Below are 22,811 nucleotides of genomic sequence, written 5' to 3' on the forward strand. Positions count from 1 at the left end.
CAATAGCCCCTCATAGCTGCTGAGAAATGAGAGCACTCTCACGCTGAGTGCATCTCACCAGGCAAGGAGAAGTCCACCACCCTGTGCTGCTCACAGCTGCAGTCAGATCTGCTCTCCTACATGGATCAGCTTCAAGGCAGATTTTGGTTAAATCTTAAGTAGCTAAAGGTACACATGATAAAAACCTCAAGAGACAGCCCAGGACCTTGTTTTAAGGCTTGTCTTACCCTTGAAATAAAGTTGTTAAGGAGATGTGGGTGCCCCAAGGCTTTGCCTGTCTCCCAAAGGCTTGGAGGCTGCCACTTCCCTTGGCTGGCACACTGGTGCCACTGAGGAAAGGCAAGAGCTGTCCTCCTCTCCTGGGAGTTACAGCCCAGCTGTGTGGCTGCACCAGGCTGACACATGACAGACAGCTAATGTAAGAAATTCCTTCTGTTTCTGGAGTAATACTTGCAAAATTTGAGTTTTCTTTAAACGTGACCTGATAATGGGAATCATTCTGGTCTCTGTGAAATCCATCCTTGGACCAGACAGTTGATCTGAGATGCCAAGTAACCTGGGAATTGCTAATGAATGATGAGTGTGCTTTCTCCTCTTTTCTCAGATATTATGACCTAGTTTCATTTTTTTCTCTCAGGATGTTTTCATCATGCCTTGCTGCACTTGCACTCTCTGTGATTTCACGTTTTTTTTGAGGCAGTTTGGTCTGTGTGACCCCAAAATATTATTTTCCTCTTCCAGCTGCTGAATGTGTAAGCCTGGCTTTTCCCAAGATGTGCACTCCTCAGCCAAGCTTCATCTCCATCCGCTCGAGCTGTCACGAGGCCAGGGCCAGCTTTGCAACACAAGTATCAATAACTCTGGAATTTGTTCAGATTTGCCATTTACTTGAAGAGAAATGACAACAGTCCATTTTGTCTGGGCTTGTCATCTGGAGGCTTTGGGTTTGTCCTGTGGATGGATACATTTGGAAAGCAAATTAAATTTCATTTAATTGATCATGCTGACCAACAGGAATTTCATCCTTTTTCAGCCTGATAACCTGTATTTAATCTGCTGTCCTTTTCCTGTGTTCTGGAGGTTAAGAAGGCCACAGCTGTAGACACGAGCAGTATTTACTTTTATCTGTCTCAACTGCCTCCTGTTCTAACACCCTGCAAACTCCAGAGCACTGAAAATGTCTGCAGTTTCTAAAATGTATGGCGAGGATAGAGATTGCTTAGAGTAATCTTCCCTGCGTTCACAGCAGCCCTGCTAGGCATGAGACATGCTATCTGGACACCTTCCAGCCCCATCTCCTGCACAGGGCACAAAATAAAATATTTATTTTATTGACTGCAGCAGAGCTGCTGGGGCCAGGGAGCCCCCACAACCTGCACAAGCGATGGCACTGGGGCTGCAACGTGTGCAGTGACACGGGGCAGTATTTTCCACAGGGCATATTGGCATATATGACTTACACAGGGTTTCCCAGGCTTCTTCCCTGCCTGGTGAGGCCACAACATCCATTCCACTTTCTGTTTGACAGCTCTCCTTACATTGTGGCATTTTGTTTTATCCTTTCTGCCACCCTCCTGCCTGGTGTTGGACTGTCCAAAAAGAACAGGAGATAAAAGATTGGTACAGGGTGGAGTTAAGTGCAGCAGCCTTGAAATATGCTAACAGGATGTGAAACAGGGCTTGTGTGAGCTAAGGGCTGCAATCACAGCCACTGAGCTGCCAGGGCAGGAACGTTCATCCAAACTGCCTGATGGTCTCAAGAGGCAGCACAAATATTACTGAGGGTCACTGAGGATCCCTGAACCTCAAAGAGCTGCGTGAGGCTCCCCTAAAAGTGACACATTTCAGTCACATTTAATAAAGAATATCAGGGAGCAATCACATGTTGAGATCACAAATTTGGTCTAGTCATTAGAATAGAGACCTGTAAATGGGAGGACAGACATCCAGCACTCCCAGCTTCAGCACATTGTGCTTTTGTATGTCTCCATTTCCATACATGTAAAATAAGGTAAATAAAATTATGGAATTGTTGCTGCTATTATAATTATTATAAATGAATTCATTTTCTGTCAGCTGACCCCATTTTTCAAAGCTTGCACCCAGTGACCACTGAGGTTTTTCCATGAATAGTCCTCCCTAAGCAATGGTGAGAGGCGGTGTGCAAGGGGGTGACAGGGCAGAATTCTTACAGGATTTTTTGTTTGATTTCCCTCAGTAACACTCACAAGCACTGAGAATAAAATCTGTTCATGAAGCTGGAGTGCTGCAGGCACACTGGGCTCACAGAGCTTCTCCTCCTCTTGGACAAAGGCAACATCTTCCCTCGCCAGCCATCACCTCCCATAAATGTCAGGAAAGTTCACTTGCTGCAGCTTTTGGAAGTGCAAAGCTAATGTGCTCTTGAGGAGGGAAATGAGGCCATTTATTTGTCTAATAAGATAATGCTAACATCACAAATGGCAAGTCGGGGTTCAGAAAATAGCATTTCTTTTTGAATCATGCAGGACGCCCTCTTCATTTTATTTATTCACAGGGCCTGAATCAACAGCTGCCCAGAAAAAGATATTTAACAAGAGCAAACACAAAGGAGGTTGCTCACCCTGGGCTCCAGATACAAACAGAGAAGAAAGAAGAAAATGTCACATCTGCATAAACTCTGTATGGCTCCCTGGTGTGTATAAAAATACCTCTTTTGAATACCATCTTGTAATTCCAAAAAGTTGAGATAACCTTTTCTTATTTTCAGCAAATATTTCCCTTCCAATCCTAATGTCATATTTCACTTGCCCAAATTACAACCAAATCCCAAACCCATACCTCATTCTGTTGTTCAGATCTAACATCCATTCTGTTTATTCAAAAAACATAAATGTTTGCTTGCCATATCTTTATTACAAAATACAGAATATATAGTCTATTTTCACTCAGAAAATGCATCGTTAAGATAGCAAAATAATTGCTGGTAGAGTCAGAAAACTTCTAAGAAGTGATTATAAATTATGAATTCTGATAAAGTAAATAAGATTGTTGCTAGAAAATGAGAAACAAATATAAGAAAAGAGCATACTACCCCAGAGACAACATGTGCTCTCTGGGTAACTTCTGCTTTCATAGGGATACAAGGCATTGTAAAGAAACAAAATAGTTTTGTGTCAAAGAAATGATTCATGTGGCCATTACTTGGCATAGACTTCTCTTTGTACTCCTTCACATATACACAGAGACAAGAGTTGGCTGTTCACCAGATTATGAAGAATATCACAATATTCATAAAATCCTTGGGGAACTTTGGCTGGAGTTCAGAGAGATAGAGTGTATCACCTCTGGAATGAGAGGCAAGCTACCTGAGGGGACCACAAGGTTGTTGTGAGGCTATTGAGGCAAAAATTGGAAGGGCCAAAGCCAAACTGAAAATTAATTTGGCCACTCCTGTTAAAGGGAAAAAACAAACAAACAAACAAACAAACCAAAACAAAACAAAAAAGTTTTCCAAACATATTGGCAGCAAAAAACAAAATGGCCCAGGGGCTTCTATATTCTTTGCTGGATGCAAGGGATAGCACAGTATCAGGGGATGAGGAAAACACTGAGGTACTTAATGCCTTCTTTGCCTCAGTCTTCAATTCAAACCCAGTTGTCCTCAGGATACCCTGGGGCAAGTTAGTGATGGGAGCTGGGTGAAACTCCCATAAGCCAGGAGGAAATGGTTAGCTACCTGCTGTGCTAATTAGACACAAGTCTGTGGGCTCAGACAGGATGCAACCTAGAAGAACAGGGAAGCTTGCAAAAGAGCTTGCCAAGCCACTCTCAATCATTTACCAGCAGTCTTGGTGAAAAAAAAGAAAGCAGTGGGAAGGCCCAGCTGACTGGAAGCTGGCAAATGTGATGCCCATCTGTAAGAAGGGTGGAAAGAGGATCTGGGAACTACAGGCCTGTCAGCCCAACCTCAGCGCCAGGGAAGGTTGTGGAGCAGATCCTCATGAGTGCCATCACAAAGGCACGTGCAGGACAATCAAGGGATCAGGTCCAGCCAGTATGGATTTATGAAAGACAGCTCCTGTTTGACCAGCTGGGCCTCCTGTGGGCCTCCATCACTCAGCAGATGAGGGAAAGGCTGTGGATATTGTTTACCTGGACTTCAGCAAAGCCTTTGACACTATTTCCCACAGAAGATCTAGTGATGCACGCTCAGTTTGCAGCAGAAGTGTTCACCTGCTGGAGGGTAGGAAGGGTTATAGAGGATGGATTGATAGGCTGAGGACAACTGGGGAGATTCAATAAGGCAAAGTGCCAGGCTCTGCACTCAGGTCACAACAACCCCATGCAGCACTACAGGCTGGGGGAAGAGTGGCTTGAGAGCTGCTCAGCAGAAAGGGCCTTGGGGTTTCTGCTTAAGAGCAGCTGAACATGAGCTGTGTGTGCCCAGCTGGGCAAGAAGGCCAAGGGCATCCTGACCTGTATCAGCAATAGTGTGGCCAGCAGGGCAGTGACTGTCCCCCTGTGTTTGGCACTGGTGGGTCTGCATGAGCATCACTGTGTTCAGTTCTGGGCCCTGCACAACAGAACAGTGAGGTGCTGGAGAGTGAGCCCAGAGAAGGGCACTGGAAATGGTGAAGAGTCTAGAAAATGTTTTATGAGGAGTGGCTCAGTTCCTTATGGGGATGTTTAGTCTGGAGATAAGGAGGCTCTGGGGAGACCTTATTACTCTCTATAACTATCTGAAAGAAGTTTGTAGTAAGTTGGGGGATAGTCTCTTCTGTCATGTTGCAAGTGAAAAATCAAGAGGAAATGGCCTTAAGTTACACCAGAGGAGGTTCAGATTAGATATTAAAAAAAAAATATATCACTGAAAATGGTTAAGCATTGCAAAATGTTGCCCAGGGAGGTGGTGGGGTCACCATCTCTGGAAGTGTTCAAGAGCCCTCTGGGTGCAGCATTTAGGTGAGATTGTGCTGGTGCTGGGTTGATGGTTGGACTCAATGATCTTGAAGGTATCTTCCAACCTTGATGATCCTGTTTTTCATACAATTCATTTTATGGGTAGGTTTTGCAGCATATGTAACCCTTCAGTCAATAGAGGGCTGCAGAACAAGAGCTGACAAAAAAATTCCTGTGAAAAGGAGGGTGCTTTGAGGAAGGGAACTGTTTGTTTAGTGCAGCTAAAACTTATAGTCAGAAAATAGAAAACCCCTTGTGAGAACGGGAGTTCATCCATCACCAGCTGGAGTCCTGACAGCTTTCTATTGCTACATGAATAGCAAATCACCTGTTGGCACCATCTGGAGCTCAGTTCCTGGAGGAAGCCTGCTGGCCCCAGGAGAAGGTGGGCATTCATCATGATCATCCTCTCCCTGACTCTCCCTGGGCCCCTCACAGACCAATGCTGGAGACAACTTCCATGCATCTCCTGCCAAATACGGTCAGAACAAACCTCTGGAACAGCTTAAATAGCAGCAACATGAGAAGGAAGCAACATAATTTGACAGGGAGATTTGAAATAGAACAGGTTCTTCCTACCTGCCTCTTTAACAAGAAAGCCCACCACTTTCTGGGGAAGTGTTTTAAATGCAGAAATTCATTGCCTCTTCGAAACATGATCTGATAATAAACATAATTTTGGAAGAAGAAAGAAAGGCTCACATTTAAACTGGAGAACCAAAAATAGCATTTTCTGCCTTCAGGATCTCACTGCTGCTGCCTGTGCAATGCAGTGAGCAGATGCAGAAGGTACCAACCACAGAATACTGTCATCTGGGCAAGGGCAGAGATGTAAGGAAAGGTTGAGATGTGCTTTTTCACAGAAGGATTGCCACTGCCCAATAAGGAACACAGTCATAGGATACCACAGATACAGTGCTACTTTTGCCCATGAGAAATAGAATAAGGCTGAAAGCTGGGAAAAGAAAATATCTGCCATTTGCAAAGCCAAGCAGCGCAGGGGAAAGGAGGGCAAGTCACGTTCCCCTGCATTCACGGGGCTCAGATTATCTCCTCATTACACTTCCCAAAATACTGCTTCCCACAGCACTCTGCAATGCAGTCTACAAAAGTGGAAGTAATCTGGGCTGCACAGTTGACTTCAGCTCTGAGAGAACACTTGGTTGTGTTATGTGTAACGCTCATGTTATTGTCAGTGTGCCAGTAAATGTCATTGCTTTTTCTGGGAATATACCATGTCAGAAAATCATTTGGGGTAGGATTTTAATTTTCCATTGGATTCAGCAGCAGCTGAATGCTTTCCTCGATGCGTGTCAGCAGATCAGACAAGTCCATCCTTCTGCTTCCCATCAGCATCTGGCATAACAGCTTCCAGTCTCAGCAGTTGCAGCTCCCTCATCCATGAGTTAAATCAACATTTGTGTTATGGCCTTTTTTTTGCTCCTGCTGTGCTGCACTATGATTTTTCAGGTTTCAACAACAGTGACAGGAGTTCTCAGCATCCTGTCACAGCATTGCACTGTGAAGTGTCTTTTTGGCAACTCCAACTTTCAGGATGATGAGTTCAACAGCCCAGTCCCATGGAGTTAGAGGTGCTGGGTCAGTACCCCACTGACTGACGACCAAGTCTGAAGACCCCACTGGACCAGACTCCAACCAAACCCAGGATGGACAGACCCATGGTCCCAGCTCCGGCTGCTAAAACTTGGAAAACCAACCCAGGATGGACAGACCCATGGTCCCAGCTCTGGCTGCTAAAACTTGGAAAACCAACCCAGACACCTACCCACCTCATTTACCTTTTGGAATGTCCTCTGGGGAAAATTCCCTGGTATTACATAATTTTTAAACACTTCACATGTCAAAGTCTCAGCTCTTTGCTCATAAAACCAATATGGCATCGTTCCTTCACCTACATGGAGTTGTGAAATTAATAATAAATGAATTTGAGTTCATTATCTGAGAGGAGCTATAGAAGTGTGACTTTTTTTAATAATGCATAAGTAATAATTTATTTAACATTTCTCTGTATTCCTCATCAGGTTCCTGAACCTGACTGTACTTTCCTGCTCTGTCTGCAAGTTCTCTTGTGAAAGCTGACAATGAGCTTCAAACTTTTTTATTGATTTTTTTTTTTTTTAGGGTAACGAGATACTGTATCACAGTCATTAAAGTTGTGGCACCTGTTCTGTTAAAAAATAGGATATCGAGTTTACACCGAACAGGATACGACAAGAAATTAAAAGAATCAAACAACTACTTCATAAACACAGTTTGTTCAATCCAGTAACTAGAATTAGTCTTATTTCTCCACAGTGAGTTAATGCTGCGATGTGGCACATTTATTTCAAGGCTTTAGAGTCCAGATAGAGTAAAATAGACAATTCAAACACTGAATGCTGTGTGCTGCTCTCTCTGCAGAATCAACCTGTTTTTCAAAATGACACGAAAATACAGCAAATGTTTATTTAGATGCCATTCAACGATACAAACGGAAAATATTTTTCCAGGAAAAAAGAAATAGATAACAGTGTGTCCTCTCTACAGTCTGCATTGCAGGGATACATGTTTGAAGTGAGGCAGGCAAATATTCAGAGGCTGAGGCTGGTGCAGGATGGTGGGCTTTGCCAAGTCAAGCACAGAAAGTCCTGAGTCAGCCTCGCCTCCAAAATCAAGCAACTGTAAATAGAAAGCTATTTGGATCTACGATATTCCGGGTAATCTGGAGACTTCTGTCTTCTGTAACAGCAAGAAACATCCTATAGATCTGATTTCAAATGAAATCTGAGCTTGCTCTCTCATTGATGGCAAATGGCAGCCCCTGGGGAACACTAAGACACCATTGGGTTTGAGGGAACTGTGTCTTGCTGTTCCTAACACAAGCATAGGGGAGACTGGTGGCCATCCAGGCTGTAAATCCAGGGGAGGAGAAGCATGGGAGCCCTTTCTGGGTTTAGCCTTCCTTGGGTTTAGCCTTCCTCAGGAAGATGCACTCACTAGGGGTGTTTGTATCTCCATGGCTTTCGCTTGGCAGCACCCACAATAGCTAAGAAGCTGCAGCTTTTAAGGGAAGCAGTGCCAGAGGCCAAGAAAGAAGAAACTAAAAGAGGTTTCTGTTACTGGGAGATGTATTCAAAGTGCTGTTTGCAGGCAGGGTATCTCACTATCCTCTGTCAAAGACTTTGAAGCAGAAAGACACCTTACCTGGGCTTCAGCCTCCCCACTAATGCTGTGGTTAAACAGGGAAAAGGAAAGGTGGATAAAGGAGCACAGCGAAACTTCATGAGATTACTCAAGTTGGTGTGAGAAGCTGTTTAAAGAAATCACTTATTGAATTGATGTAATAATGTGACAGGAGCTGTTAAGAAAACGATTGTGTTACAAATATACTGTGTGGAAGGATAATGCTTTTTGAAAATATTTTCTAAGCAAGGCTTTGAAGCTTATAAATTGGTTAGAGCACAACTGCAGTCCTGGAAACAGAAAAAGCAAACCACCGACTGAAGCACTGAAGGTTGCACTGGAACTCATTGGAAAGCAATTTTTATTTATTTACTACTAGGAGAAAAGCAACAGACAGTGTTCTGGGCAGCTTTTGACTGGGGAGGGATTTTTCTTCGGCTGGACTCAGGAAAGGCATCATTTCTATCATTAAATCTCCAGTTTACACATATGCACTTGCTGCTTCTACCTTTTATCCTCTCCCCAAAAAGGACTGCGACAACATTTCTGTTTCTAGGCTCTTCTTTGCCTTTATCCATAACTGGGACTTCTTACACAGCTTGGGAAGCACCATGCTGTGTTACTCAAGGGGTACAGCCTTTCACATCTGGCTCCTAAAGCAACCTAAAGACAAATAATAATAATGATTAAAAAAAAAAAAAAAAAAAAAAAAAAAAAGGAAGAGAGAGAGAGAAAAAAGAGAAAATAAGCTGTTGCCTTAAGAGTGTTTTTCTTTTATGTAAGTGTAATCAGAGCTGCAACACTGTGCTCCCTGGCAGTCTCCAGACACTGGTAACTAAACCCAGGCGTATAACCCTGCCCTTGGTCCTGCCAGGGACGGCAGAGGACCAGGCAAGGGTCAGAAGTTTACGGGAGGCTGTGTGTGTGTGCTGGCACGTGGAGGGGAGCGTGTTCCCGGGCACACACGGCGCTACACGCGCTGGAAAGGTCACGGAGCCGCCGGGCTGAGCCCGCCCGGGGAACGGGGCGGACAGGGAGCGGCAGGGGAAGGGGGAGCGGAGAGCAGAGAAAGGGGCTGCTGAGGGAGAGGGGAGAGCAGACAGAGGGGCTGCTGCGGGAGAGGGCAGAGATGGAGATGGGAAGTGGAGAGAGCGGATAGCGGCAGAGGAGCATCACACGCTGGGTGACAATAGACTGCTCTCACACTGGCAGATGTTATGCTTGGCAGGGCCGAGCAGGAGACTGGGTAGGTCTCCCGAGACTGGGAGAAGGTCAGTAGCACAGGGATTATCCTACTAACAATATTCCTTTAGTAAATGCTTCCTGTCTGCGATCATTTTGGAAAGGCATAAGCAGAGTATGGTGCAGGGGAGCAAGCTGCACAGTAGCTGCTGTACCATGAGGAGGGAATCACTGTTCTCTGCTGCTTTTGGGTCCAGAGAGAAACCAAACACCCACACCAAGGAGAGTACTTGTTTAAATGCTAAGACAAAACCGGGCAGCTGGGCCTCGGCTGTCTGCAGCAACCCAGCGGCTGTGAGCTCCAGGAGCATCTCCAGCTGTGCCAGACACTCTCTTCACACTTGACACCACTGGTTGCAATGGTGAGATGAAGACAAGATGCATTTGGGAAGGCACGCCCCTCTCCTGTAAAAAGACAAAACAGAAATGCCCAGTTTTATCCCACCCTTGGTTTTTCTGCTTCCTTACCTCCAAGCAAATGCAGTGCAAGCTGGAGGCACCAGCCCATGACACTGGCGTCACCCTTTCTTTGTGCTTTAATTCTTCAATATAAGAGACTTGCAGAAGTATCAAAGTCTTCACTATGTTGAAATGAATTTCAGTCTCATTTTTGGCTTCATTTCCTGTGGTATTAAATAAATCTTCCTACTAATACCAGAGGAGCAATGGAAGGCAGAATCTGCATTCTCTGTATCCAAGAGAAGAAATGGAAGATTAGTTATCAACCTGATTGATCTCAGTGTTATTGTTTCATAGCTAGCAGGCTCCATCAGCACATAATTGCCTTCAATGTGGAAGAGCGCTTGACTCAGCTGAGACTGGCACTCCCCGTGCTAGGTATGGACTGTCTGTGAGACAGTCCTTGTCCTCATGAGTCATCTAAGTGGATAAAACTGTTCAGAAAGGCAGGGAACAAGCAGATCCCTGAGAACCAGACTAGACAGACCTTATTTCCCAAGGATATTTTTTTCTGATATGACTGGGTTTTTTCACCTTCTACAAGGTGACTTTGTAGACAAAAGTACATCCACACTGTGTAAAACTATTACAAAAAAAATCCCTTTAAAAAGGCTGGCAGCATGGGCAGCAAAAGTAGTCCTTGCAGAGCAGGACAGAACAGAAGGCAGAGTGCTACAATCTTTCAGTTACAGATCACTAAACTTTAAGGAAAAATGAAGGAAAAAGGAAAAAAAAAAAAAACCACAAACTCCAAATCCCCTTCAGCTCTGAAGGAAATTATCACTCACTGAAAAATGATCTTCTAATCTTTACTTTGTCCAGGTCCAGGAGAATAATTCTGGAATTGCTGAATGTGCATTAAATACAATACAGACTAAGACAAAGTACTGGAAGTTGGTGATGACTACTTTCACTCTTAGTCATTTCTATGGACTTCCTTTGCTAAAGTGATGTAGGCTGCACCCAATAAAAGAACCACTTGCATGAAAATTTGTAATTTAAAATTTTAATAAAAATATAATAATATTTACAAATATTAAAATTTATTATAAATACTTGATACTAGACTCTCTAGCATTTGGTAGCAAACACCAATCTCTTATGTACCACAGTCTAATGCTTGTAAATGTGTTATCACTTTTAGGTGCTAGATATTTCAGTTTGGGGACCATGTGGGGTATTTAAATGATTCTCGAGTACCACAGTGAGGACCACTGTAGAAATGCTTGTGATCAGATGAGGGATCTCAATGAAAGAAGAGAGAAGGAAAGATCTTTGGCTTAATTACAGCAGCACTAAGCAAACCTGCAGTGTTGGGGATGCATGAGTGCACGGCAAATCTTGGCCATTATTAAATATCTAAACCCAAAGAGTATCTGCTTTCTGACCTTCTTACACCAGGTATGTCCCTTTCTTTTTATGAGATCATTTTGAGGTCTTTGCAGGATTAAAACAATTAAAGATCAATTTCTGTACCTTGTAATGACCAGGGGTGCAGCCTGTAGTTCACAGATCCCATGACATTGATCTCCTGCATACCTCAGCTTCTCTACATGTGAAACAGAGACAAATATAGTTGTATCCATTTGGAAATTTAATGCCTTTAAACTGAAAGTACTTGGAGATTTTTCAAGCAAGCCTTACAAGTATGAAATTTTTGAAAATACAATTTTTTTTTAAAATGTAAAATAAAATAAAGTAAAATAAACCAAATCCTCAGCTTCCTTTTGTCAGCATGTCAAGTTTAATCATGAAGCATCAGCAGCATTTTACCATACTTACATAACAATGTGTTTATTAATTTATCCAGCAGGCTAACTCATGTTCCCACTGAGGAATACATAATCCTTAGCTATTATTTAGAACCTTTCATCCACAGATGTCAAAATACATTACAAATGCTGCAGTGCCTTTTGTCAATGCCTAACTTTTATTAGCATCAGTGGGAAAAGGATTAAGCCAAATACGATTCCTTGAAATAAATATTTATTAAGCAATTACCTTGTTTGTTCCACCTCACTGTCTTTCAAACGTGAGTATCATCACAGAATTCACTATTTACCCTTGGGCAGTGACTCATGCCTGCTCTGAAGGAGCTCTCAGAGGCCAGCAGTCATCTTGGTGAGAGCACAGGGAGCACTGGAGGAGTGACTGCATCCCGCTGCCCCTCTCCACTGACCGCAGCCTGCACTGCAAACAAAAGCGCAGACATAAATTAATCACACAATTGCATTAGTGCCCTCTGAACCAGCACTCTCAGCTAGTCCTCCACTGAACTCTGCTGTACTGAAAAGACCTTCAGCTGGATTATGCTTAAGCAAAAGCATTAACATTGACTGCAAAGCAGCACCCTGTTCCCTCCCACATGGACTCTCAGTAACCTGACATTGCTGCAGAGCCTGGGAATGCTGCGACCTGAAATAGTTTGGGGTCCATATGCCTTCTTTTAGATCAGTATCTGAGAGCCCACAGGCAGCCCAGGGGCTGAGGGGACAGGTCTCAGCCAGTGTCCACCTGTCAGTGGTGAGCCCCTAACCCAGCAGCATGAATCCCCTCCCCAAGAGCTCTGCAGTCACTCAGTATTTCTGCCCAGCAGGTGAAAATACAAGTCCCAGCCTCATGCAGCCCAGAGGATTATTCTCTTGCCCTGCCTTGGTGTCAGGCTGAGGGCAGCTGGCCCTTGGGTACTCTGTTGGGAATTCCCACGTGGTATTTTTGCTGTCATCTTCCCCATCCTCTGGAGGCAAGGCCTGACTGACTTTACATAGATGTGCTCTGCTGAGGTGCACTGGGACTCTGAAACACCTCCCAACAAGATTTCTACTAGACAGTAGGTTGAGGAGACAATCCTCCAAAGCACAAATATTGAGAAGGGGTGACAGAAATCTAGTTTTCACTCCTGAAAATCATTTCAATGCAAACCCGGTATTCAAAGCACAGCACCCACTTTGGACTTAAACATTTGAGCCATCCTTTCCAGAACAAGCAGTGGACTTGTTCTTTAAAAGCACAGACAGTGCTAAAATTGGTGTCACAATCTCTAGAAAATGTGGATGATTCCTCCCCATTCTTCACTCAGCAATACTGTTACTGGTTTAAAATCAAATCAGTCTAAATTTTATCTTGCCCTCAGGACAGCAGTTATCGGTACTAGCTCTGCCAGGCGGGCATGGTTCATGGGGATTAAACTGAAGAGATTCTGATTTCTAATCCAAGTGCAGAAGTGAGATAAGCATGCACATGTACAGCCATGTACCAACGAAGTTATTTTAGGCATGGGCAGTAGCTGAACATCAAAAACCTCAGCAGCAAGAGCTTAGGGGCTTGTGACTTGAGTGTGCAGGACACAGGCAATGGTTATGGGGCTCTTGAACGTGAATGCTGCTGTCATCATGAGAATATGGGCTGGGTCATGGGCTGCAGCTCAGTAATGCAGTCTTGAGGAGCTCAGCTCAGGTGTGAAGCACGGGGTTGTCTTTTTGAGCCATTCTGAATCACAGAAGTTGCTGTGTAAACTTATTTGATGGAGTAAGAATTCTGTTTAAAGATAGAATTTTTTGCACCATCTCTGTTGTGAAGGGGAGGCCGATCTCTGAAATCCTCATGTCACAAGGGTGTCTGGTGTCAGCCACAGCAGAATGAGATTTAATTCAATCCTAAAACTCTCTTTGCACCTCAGATCTTGAAGGTGCAATATCAAAAGTGCAGCACAAGTCACAGTCTGTTAGTCAAATGCTTTTGATCCCTATTTAAATGCAGTTTCAGCCTAAATCAGTGTTGACCTACAAAAGGTGGTTTATTTCATCACCAGGTTTACCTTTTTATTAACAGATAAACTGGCAACTGAGGCAAGCAAATGTAACTCCAGTGAGACCAACACAGTTTATTTTACTCGTGATATTCCATGTTGCCTTTGAAAGATTTTAAAGCAGTGTAACTGGGCCTCTAGAGCTTGCCAGCTCTTATTAACCTTGATCAGCAGGCAGGCAGGCAGGCAGAACTAAGAGGCCCTCATGATTCAACGTGGCAGAATCTGACCTCTGTGTTTGCCTCCTGTGCAAATTCATGCAGAACAAATTAATGCTTGAAAGCTGCATCTCCACCAGAGACACGGAATTCCAAACACAGCCAATTCTCCCTGGGCTGTTCCCAGAGCTCAAAGCCCAGAGTAGGACTGTGCAAGCCAAAAATGCAAACCCCACCTGGGCCAGGCACCCTGGGTCTGTAGGAAACTTGTCAATGGGCACTGATTGATTTCACCAGGAAAGCCTGCTGTACGGATCTGGAAGCAAGAGGAATCTCTAGTGAAGCCCACAGCGCTGTGGACAAGAAGCTGTTACCCTTCCCCAGGCCAGAAAGGGTGTTTGGCTGTAGCTACAAGACAGCAGAGATGGGCACACAGGGGGTACCAGAGGCTTTGTGAAGGGCAGAGGGTGGCTGCAGGAGGGATGGGGAGGGCTGCAGCATGGTGTCACCTCCTTGTTTTGCAGGGAGTGCAGAGGGACACAAACAGGGAGCAACCAACACCATCCCCACCATCCCTCAAGGGGAGATCACAGAGGAGCTGCCTGCAACAGCTGGTGTCTGGAAAAGAGGACATTTAAGCACCATGAATTAATTGGAAGGCCCAGTGGCACAGGCTGGTCTCCATTCCCCTGCAGCAAGCGGTGCCTGGTGCTGAGGGGCTGGGAGCCAGCTTGCAATGAGAGGCAGCACCAGCCGCAGAACGGGATCCCTGCCTGTCCTGGCATCTCTCCAGAGAGAAAGGAAGTAAAACAAAATAAAAAGTGTTTCAGTCCTTGACTTGTCCTAAAATAAACAATTCTCTAAAGCTCACAAATCACACATTAGAAAAGCCCCCGCCAACCAAAAAAGCATGTATTTGTCTCCCCTGAATTCTCCACTATGCTTTCAACAACTAAAACCTGGAATAAATTTTCACTGCTTTTCTTTCGTGAACAATAAATCCTTTCTTTAAATATGTATAAACACAAAATGGGCAGCACTTTTCAGAAAAGGGTTTTAATTATTAATGGTATTTTCTGCATTGTATTTCATATGATATTATCATATTAAATTCAGTCCTATATGAAACTGTGACATTTCATACTTACCTCTAGGGTGTGCCTGCTTATTTTAAATCAGTGTACTCTTTTTTTTTAGGTTCTAATGTTAAAGTGGGAGCTAAGGTTTGTTTTTATTGACTGACTTTTCTGACTGAGCATATTAAAGCTCCAAACTGACCTGAAGATTATGAAATAATATATAATTGTATTTCAGGAACTGTGAAATGTCTTTGTTCTTTGCACAGTTTTTAATGGTTTCAACAGAAAGGCATGAACCTATATATTTTTCTAATTAATCATTGTTACTGCTATATATATTTTAATTATAAAACATGTCAGAGAGATGATCTTAAGATATAAATGGAGAGAAAAAAAAATCTTTTTTGTCTTTAATTAAGAACATTTTTTGAATTATTTATACAATGGTAATGCCACGGGTTTCACACATGTACTGATGATACCAGAAGCTGTACAAATAACAAGGTAGAATCAACCCCTGTGGAGAAACAAGATTTAAAAAATAGGGCTGATTAAGAAGCAGGAGGGATATGGAGTTGTTTTTGAAATTGTGACCTTCCCACTTTCCAATATGCCTCACTTTTTTCATCCCTAAGGGTGTGACTGTAGCTCCCAATTAGCTCAGGTTTTGGGGAGAATTAACACCTGCACCAGGAGCCCCTGCAAAGGCAGAAATATGTGAAGAAAACTTACAGTCAGAGCTGAAAAATAGGACAAGCTGGATAATATATTCACCATCTGTGGTACAAATAGAAAAGACTGAAGACCACATCTAAATTTGCTGTCTGAAAATGACCGTGGGTGATTTGGCTCACGTTTAAATGCAGTACCATGAGCTTTCTTACTCCTCCTCCTCTCCCTCCTCCTCTTCTTTCTCCCCAGGTAAAATCAGCTGGTGCTGATGGTTATCTGTGCTGCTGCCACATCCCAGTCAGTGACCTCCATATTATCAGGTTGTTCTTCACTTTTCACCCTGCACTTCCATTTCACCCCTCCTGCCTCCTTGCCTGGGGCCTGGGATGTGGTGCCAGTGGGCTGGAGCACTGCACAGGGCCAGCAGAGAGAACATGGGACCTCTGGGAGACCAAGGGACATCCTCTGAAAGCATCATGGCCATCACTGGGTCCCTGAATTTGGGCAATGATTGCCACCCTGCCTTGAAACAGCTGTGCAATTTCCTGCTCTTTCTTATCCAGATGCCATGTATTATCCAGAGATGGCTGCAGCTTCATTCTGGATGGGCTGAATCCCTGCACCTCACACAGACAAGCATCTGCCAAATCCTTCTCTCTCATTTATTTGCAAGCCCTCCACAAATGGGCCCGACCCTACAAACACTGAGTGCATTAGAAAGGAGCAATGAGTATTCAGGATCCTTGGCTCTGGCCCAGCACCTGCATCCCTGAGTTGGTACCTCTGTTTGAAAATCAGAGTCCCCAGTTTCCACAGAGACAATTGTTAGAAATACTTGTTTATTGATTGTTCTCTTGTTATCTGACATTCCTTGTATTTATCTCATGCTGTACTTGCTTATTTCATTTTGCTTTAGTTGTAAGTGTAATTAGCTACAAGGCTGCTAGCAACACCTCAGTGTTTCTCTGGGTATTGGAAAGAATAAAATGCTCTCAATTTCTAAAGAAATCCTGGCACCACTGATGTAACTGCTACTACAGATGGCAGCATTTCTAACTTGCCAAGAGCATGAGTAACTTATTTTTTTTAATTAGTAATTCTAGCATGGGTCAGAGCTGTCATCCCTGACTGACAGATTGTAGCCCTTTTGTGCTTTCCATCAGAGGATAAGACTGGGTTTCTGATTTTTATAGGGGACATTACTTTATATCTGTCCAAACCTTTTCATAGAGGGCCTTCAAAGCAGCCAGTGTGCAAGAGCAGTCCAGGGTTAAGATACCCAAGTGAAAAATGGGAATGGGGTTAGAAAATCTCGTCTGGGATGATTAAGCAAATATTTCAGACTCAGTAGCATCTGTATATAGAGCAAATGCACAAATGCAAGTAACTTCAAAATGACTTATAGCTCTTTGCATAATAAATACATTTGCACAGTGATGAATAAGGGCATGTTTTCCAGTGATAACTTTTGTCATGGTTTCACCCCAGCTGGCAACCAAACCCCACAGAGACACTCACTCACTATCACACAAGCAGGACTGGGAGAGAATTAGAAGGATAAAAGCTGGAAAATTCATGAGTTGAGATAAAGACAGTTAATTAGGGAAAGCAAAAGCCACACGCACAAGCAAAGCACACCAAGGAATTCATTCTCTGCTTCCCATGGGCAGGCAGGTGTTCAGCCATCTCCAGGAGAGCAGAGCCCCATCACACATAGTGGTGACTTGGGAAGACAAACTCCATCATTCCAAATGTCCGCCATTGCCCTCTTTCTTCCCCTCACGTTATTTTCTGAGCATGATGCCATATAGTCTGGAAAATCCCTTTGGTCAGTTTGGGTCACCTGTCCCAGCTGTGTCTCTTCCCAACCTCCCAAGCACCCCCAACTTCTCGCCAGCACAGCAGCACAGAAAGCAGAAAAGGCCTTGGCTCTGTGTAAACCCTGCTCAACAATAACAAAAACATCTCTGTATTATTAACACTGTATTCAGCCAAATCCAAAACATAGCTCCATATTAGCTACTGTGAAGAAAATTAACCCCAGGCAAACCCCACACATTCCACCCCTTTTTCCATACCATTTACATCCTACTCAGGTCCCATACTATTCAATACAACCTCATTAACCGTTCCCACCCTTGCCATTCTTTGATAATTGATAACTTTGACAACTTTTCAGCAGCTCCCATAAGATTATTGTGAATTTCCTCAACAGATGATGAAGTCAGGTGGAGACACAGATCTCAACTAGTATTCATTAGAGCATTTTTTCTCAGTCAAGCTGTTTGGCTGAATGGAATCCAGCTGTTATTATGGAGACCAGACAACCATCACTGAGGACATTCAATTGCTCCTTTGGGTGTTCCCACATGTTCCCAGTTACCTGGGAGTAACACCTGCTTCCTCAGACACAAAGGCACATACTGACACACTAGTGGATTCAGCAAAGTGCTTGGGGATCCTTGTTTCACTAGGAGTATATTTAAGCCTGTATTTTTTGTCTGCAAATAGCAGCCACTGCCTTTTCAGATGTGCTCTGAGTTACACACCATGGTGAACATTGGTGGCTTCAGACAGATTCAGCAGCCCTTTTGTGCCCTGAATTAATTGGTAGTGTAGCCAGTCATGGAAAGAGAAGCTTTCCTATGCACATGCCCACAGAGTCTCAGTGTTTTCAGATGTTGGCAATTGAAGGTTGCCATAATCCAGATGTATGAGGAAGTAGAGATCATGTTCCTCCTGTAATCTCTGTATGTCCTTGATTTTGCTTGCCTAAAATCAAAATCCTTCTGTTCTCCTAACTGAAGGAGTGTATTTTGGCAGAGAATGTAAATTGCATTTTTGTCTTTGGTTGGGCAGGCTTAAAATAACTGTCAGCCTTAGTTCTTTTGGAGACTGGATAGTGTGGGTATTTATAGTAAAACTGATTTGATGGGTTAAGACTGAAAAATTAGAATCTATATTAGATTTCAAAATATTACTGTACAATTCTGAGATGCTGCCATGGAGACAGCACCATTACTCTGCTTTACATGCACATTCAGTCACCAGGTCTCCTCAGGCTTTCAGAGCAATTCCACCACAACCCTCTTCCAGCTTCCAACTATGAAGCTTCAATTCATTCTTCAGTGTAAAACAGTCATCAGAGCCATTGCAGTAGCCCAACATTCGCTCTCCAGTGGCTCCCCATCTTTGTTCTTCTCCTGCTCTGAAACTGCTGGTCATGATTAGAAAAACACCAACTTTCTTTCACGACCTGCAGTGCACAAACCAAGGGCTGGCAGCAGGGAGCTGCACAGCGAATCATGCACGCTGCCTAGAGAGGCAAACACATAAGGCCTGAGGACAGCAGGAGCACCCCTTGTTTGAATTTTTCAATCTTGCCACAATTTCTGCAGAGTTTCCAGACTCTGAAATGTTACAGAATCTGGAAATAACTTCATGTGATAAGGGCAAGTACAATCTTCTTTGTTTGAATAATATTCACCCTTAATTTCTGGTGAGGTCTTACATACCACCAAAAAAATGTAAGACATAAAAATATACACCCTAGAAGTTACTGAAATACAAAACAATACAATAATCTAAATCAATGGGATTATGGCTCTAATACTGCTGGTGACCTCAACAATGATTGGGCTAATCACCTAGAGCTCATTATCTCAATGAGTTTCCCAAGATTTCTTTTTTTTTTTTTTTTTTTGAAAGGTGCCCTCTTAGCCCAGTTTTCGTGAAAGTTATTTTCTGGAATGGTTTAGCATTATGGTTTAAGAAGTTAGTGCAAATCTCTCAGTATCTGTGGACAGCCATGAAGCTTTTGGTTTTATACCTGCCATTTTAATATTTTTGTAGAGGACTATAACTGTCTAAATCAGTGGGAATGGCGTGGCACACCATGCAGTATGCACATGCTTCCCACACTCACCGCTGGGCTGTCTCTGAAGCACTCAGCTGTGCATCAGCTGCCAACAGCCCAACATGAGCTTCTGATGCAACAGCAGTGGAGGTGCCCTGTAAGAAAACCCTGTCCTCAAGCTGGCACAAAAATAACAATTTGCTATTTAATGAAGATGCTTCAGAGCATGGGTCACTTGCCTAACTGCAGGTAACAGAGAGGATTTAATAACTGCACCAGTTGTTGCCTGAGCATCCAACTTACGTCTCTGTGGTGGGGAGAGGCAATGCTGTGTCAGTTGTTTTCAAGCCATGTCACATCTTGTCATGCAGCACATGCTGATGTGACCTGATGCAGTAGGTAATAAGATCTGTGCCCAGTTACTGAATAGAGGAGATTATTTTAACACGCTGAACACTGTTGTCATGTTGGGCATGTTTCCAAATGCTTTTGTCGTCAAACAAAGCATTGTCTATATGTATGTTTTTTCCCACAAAGGGAAAAAAAGAAGCAGATGGCAATTACTGCCATGGCACTGGAGATTATCATCTTTCCTTATGGGGTCAGTTGTCCAAATGCCAGTATTTATGGTTTTGTCTGGAACCCCTAGATTAGAGCTATGCCACCAAAATAGACCTCATGAATCACCAAAAATGAAGCACAAGGCAGCCAGCTGCAATGAGCAATTACATATCTTCCTTCTTCATTCCTAGCCTGTGGATCTGTAGGGGACCTGAGATAGGAATCCCAGTGTGTTCAGTTGCATTTTGTGCATGAAAATCCCGAAGGAGCCATATGCTACAGCACAGTTAGGAGATGGAAACTCTTGCTCGTTGGGTGTATCTTGCATATACATTGCTTTTGAACTAGGATTGCAGAACAATCACCTGTAACATGATTGAAAAGGAAAATGATGAAATTGTGGAATGATATCCTATTTGTACATTACCACTTCCTTCAGTATAGCAATCTGGAGTACAGTTTAATTCTGGACAGGACAGAATACCTGGGCTTCCAGCTTTTGAGGATGTTGATCCTCTGTGCCACCACAGCTGCTTTGTTTACGCAGTATCTCACTGGCATTGAACAACTTCATTGTCCCACTGCAACGGGATTTAATAAATAATTTCAGCAACCATCTACATACCTTCAGTGTCATTAACAAAACCAATACCTGAGAGAAAAAATACCTCTAGCTGCTTCTTGGCAGAAGAAGGAGCACATTGGGTAGTATTCAAAGCATGAATGCAGAGTGGTCACATTCCAAATGCAATCACATGCACCCCAACACGCTCAGTGTGCAGTGCACTTCTCATTATTTTGGCTCTGACACACTTTTTACACAAGCAGGAAAAACCTGAGCCTCTCTCATGCCTAAACACAGATGAGAAAAAACCCAAATTCTACTTAGATGAAGTGCATTGATATGACGAACTCATTGCTGTCAGCCCTGTAACTCTGGGGACTGGGGGGATTCCTCACTTTTAGTTTTTGTTTAGAAATTACTAGTCATTCTTAGCACTTTACACTGTTCAGAGAGTCAGCAAATTTCACAAGATATCAGCTCCAGAGCAGCTGGGAGGCAATCCACCCACAGAACTCCAACCCAACATCTCTCCTAGCTGATGAGATGCATTAATTTGTTCTGAAACCCCAGAGGCCAGAGTAGGAGGACATCAAAGTGGACAGTGCTGCTTCAGTACTGACCCAACAGCACAAGCCCTGATGCAAATCCCATCAAATCAACTCAAGGAGAATACACATATCTTTATAGAAGGTACAAGAGTCTATCCCACATTCTAAAGATCAGTCCCTGTCTGTAACCACTGTCCAGAAATTATGTCTATTAAATTAGGCAGAAGAGTGATTATGGAATCACTGGGACACAGCACTACAAAAAAATCAAAATAATTTGCATCCTATATATGTCATTGCTAAAAAAAATGTATCCCTGTTATTCCCTTTAATGCTATCTTGCAGATGGACACAGTTGATATTTCTTCTCTTGGACTGTGTTGCAAGGTCAGGGAAATCACCAAACAGAAGAATCTCAGGATATGACACCTTTCTTGACTTCCTGCTCAAAAGAAAGCTCTAGGGCATCTAAGAGCTCCTGCTCTTGCTAAGCTTTTGCTACTGTTGTCAGATAGTCTAAAAATCTCTTTGTAGCTTTGAATTATGATCATCAAGAAAAAAGTACTGCCTAAAGCTGCAGCTTTATGATGATGGGTACTGGTGCTGTGCTGAAGTGCTTTCCACATGCTTCAAGAAATACACTTAGACTCACCTTCTCTTCTGGGCAGATATAGAGAACATTCAACATTTATTGCTGGAACTTCCATCTACATCAGTGCCTTTTCCACCATAGCTTCATACTTCAACTGTGCTGCAAAGGGAAGAGGAACCTTTTGTGTAGCAGCCATTAACTGCTCAATGTATGCACATTACTGTGCATGTTTCACAGATTCAGAATCAGCAAGACATTGTCTCCATAACTTCAAACATCAGGAAAGCCGTTCAAAATTTTCTGCTGATAAAGAAAACCCCTGTCAAGTATACATGAAAGTTGGTATGGCTTCTCCAGGTTAGCACATCCTGCTCAGTGTCCCTTTAGAGCACAGAAAACAACAGTCCCCACTGCCAACCTCTTCACCTCCTGGAGAACAACAGGGCTGAAAGATGACTGCAATTGATTATCCTCATGAGACAGCCTTTGAAATAGGAACAATATTTTTCTTAATGTGATTGTATAACACTGTCATCATGACTTGAATATTTTTCACAGTGAAATAAGCTTACCTAATAAAGTGGGTGCTGGGTTGACTCTTCTTTCCTTCTTTCCTCCAAGGCAGAAGTGTGCAGTTACAGAGAGAAGGTATTTGCTGCTCTTCTTGGTTTTCAGAAATACAGTGCTTAAAAAGACCTATCCACTCATGCAGTCTTGTTTGTCTTGTCCTACAGATATCTGCAACATACCTTATGCTTATTCAGTGTTGCAAGGTAGGCAAAGCAAGAAAAAAGAAATCAGCTCAGCTTCTTCAGTTTTCAGGGAGAAGTCTGATACCTGGTAGAATTCACCCCCTGCCAGCAGAACTCACATGTAGAAATGTGCATGAGAAACAGAGGCTTATTGGGGCATTAAAGTTCCTGGGCAATGTCCATGGCCATCAAAAGATGCCAAAAAGCACCAACCACCAAGTTTCTATGCTGATTTGCTCTCTATCCAGGAACAAGGGTGCGGGCATGAAGACTTCAGTTAGTGCCAGTTTTTCCCTAGTTTCTTTCCCCTATCTATTTGACAAGTCATTTTGATGTCATCTAGTCAAGTAGCAGTCACTAATAACTGACTTTGAAGAACTTAGACACATGGCCTA

General features: G+C 43.3%; 1 long non-coding RNA gene across 1 annotated transcript; it reads right to left on the minus strand.

Annotated features, from left to right (window-relative positions):
- Window positions 1–6,657: 6,657 nt before the first annotated feature.
- On the minus strand, window positions 6,658–20,542 carry LOC134550615 (uncharacterized). Its single transcript, XR_010080379.1, has 4 exons — window positions 20,444–20,542; window positions 11,827–12,015; window positions 11,302–11,374; window positions 6,658–10,054 (listed from the first exon to the last, which is right to left on the minus strand). It is a non-coding gene; the product is annotated as an uncharacterized LOC134550615 (long non-coding RNA).
- Between the last annotated feature and the right edge of the window lie 2,269 nt (window positions 20,543–22,811).

This window comes from Prinia subflava, chromosome 5 (genome assembly GCF_021018805.1).
Source record: "Prinia subflava isolate CZ2003 ecotype Zambia chromosome 5, Cam_Psub_1.2, whole genome shotgun sequence".
In the NCBI taxonomy this organism is placed as follows: Eukaryota; Metazoa; Chordata; class Aves; order Passeriformes; family Cisticolidae; genus Prinia; species Prinia subflava.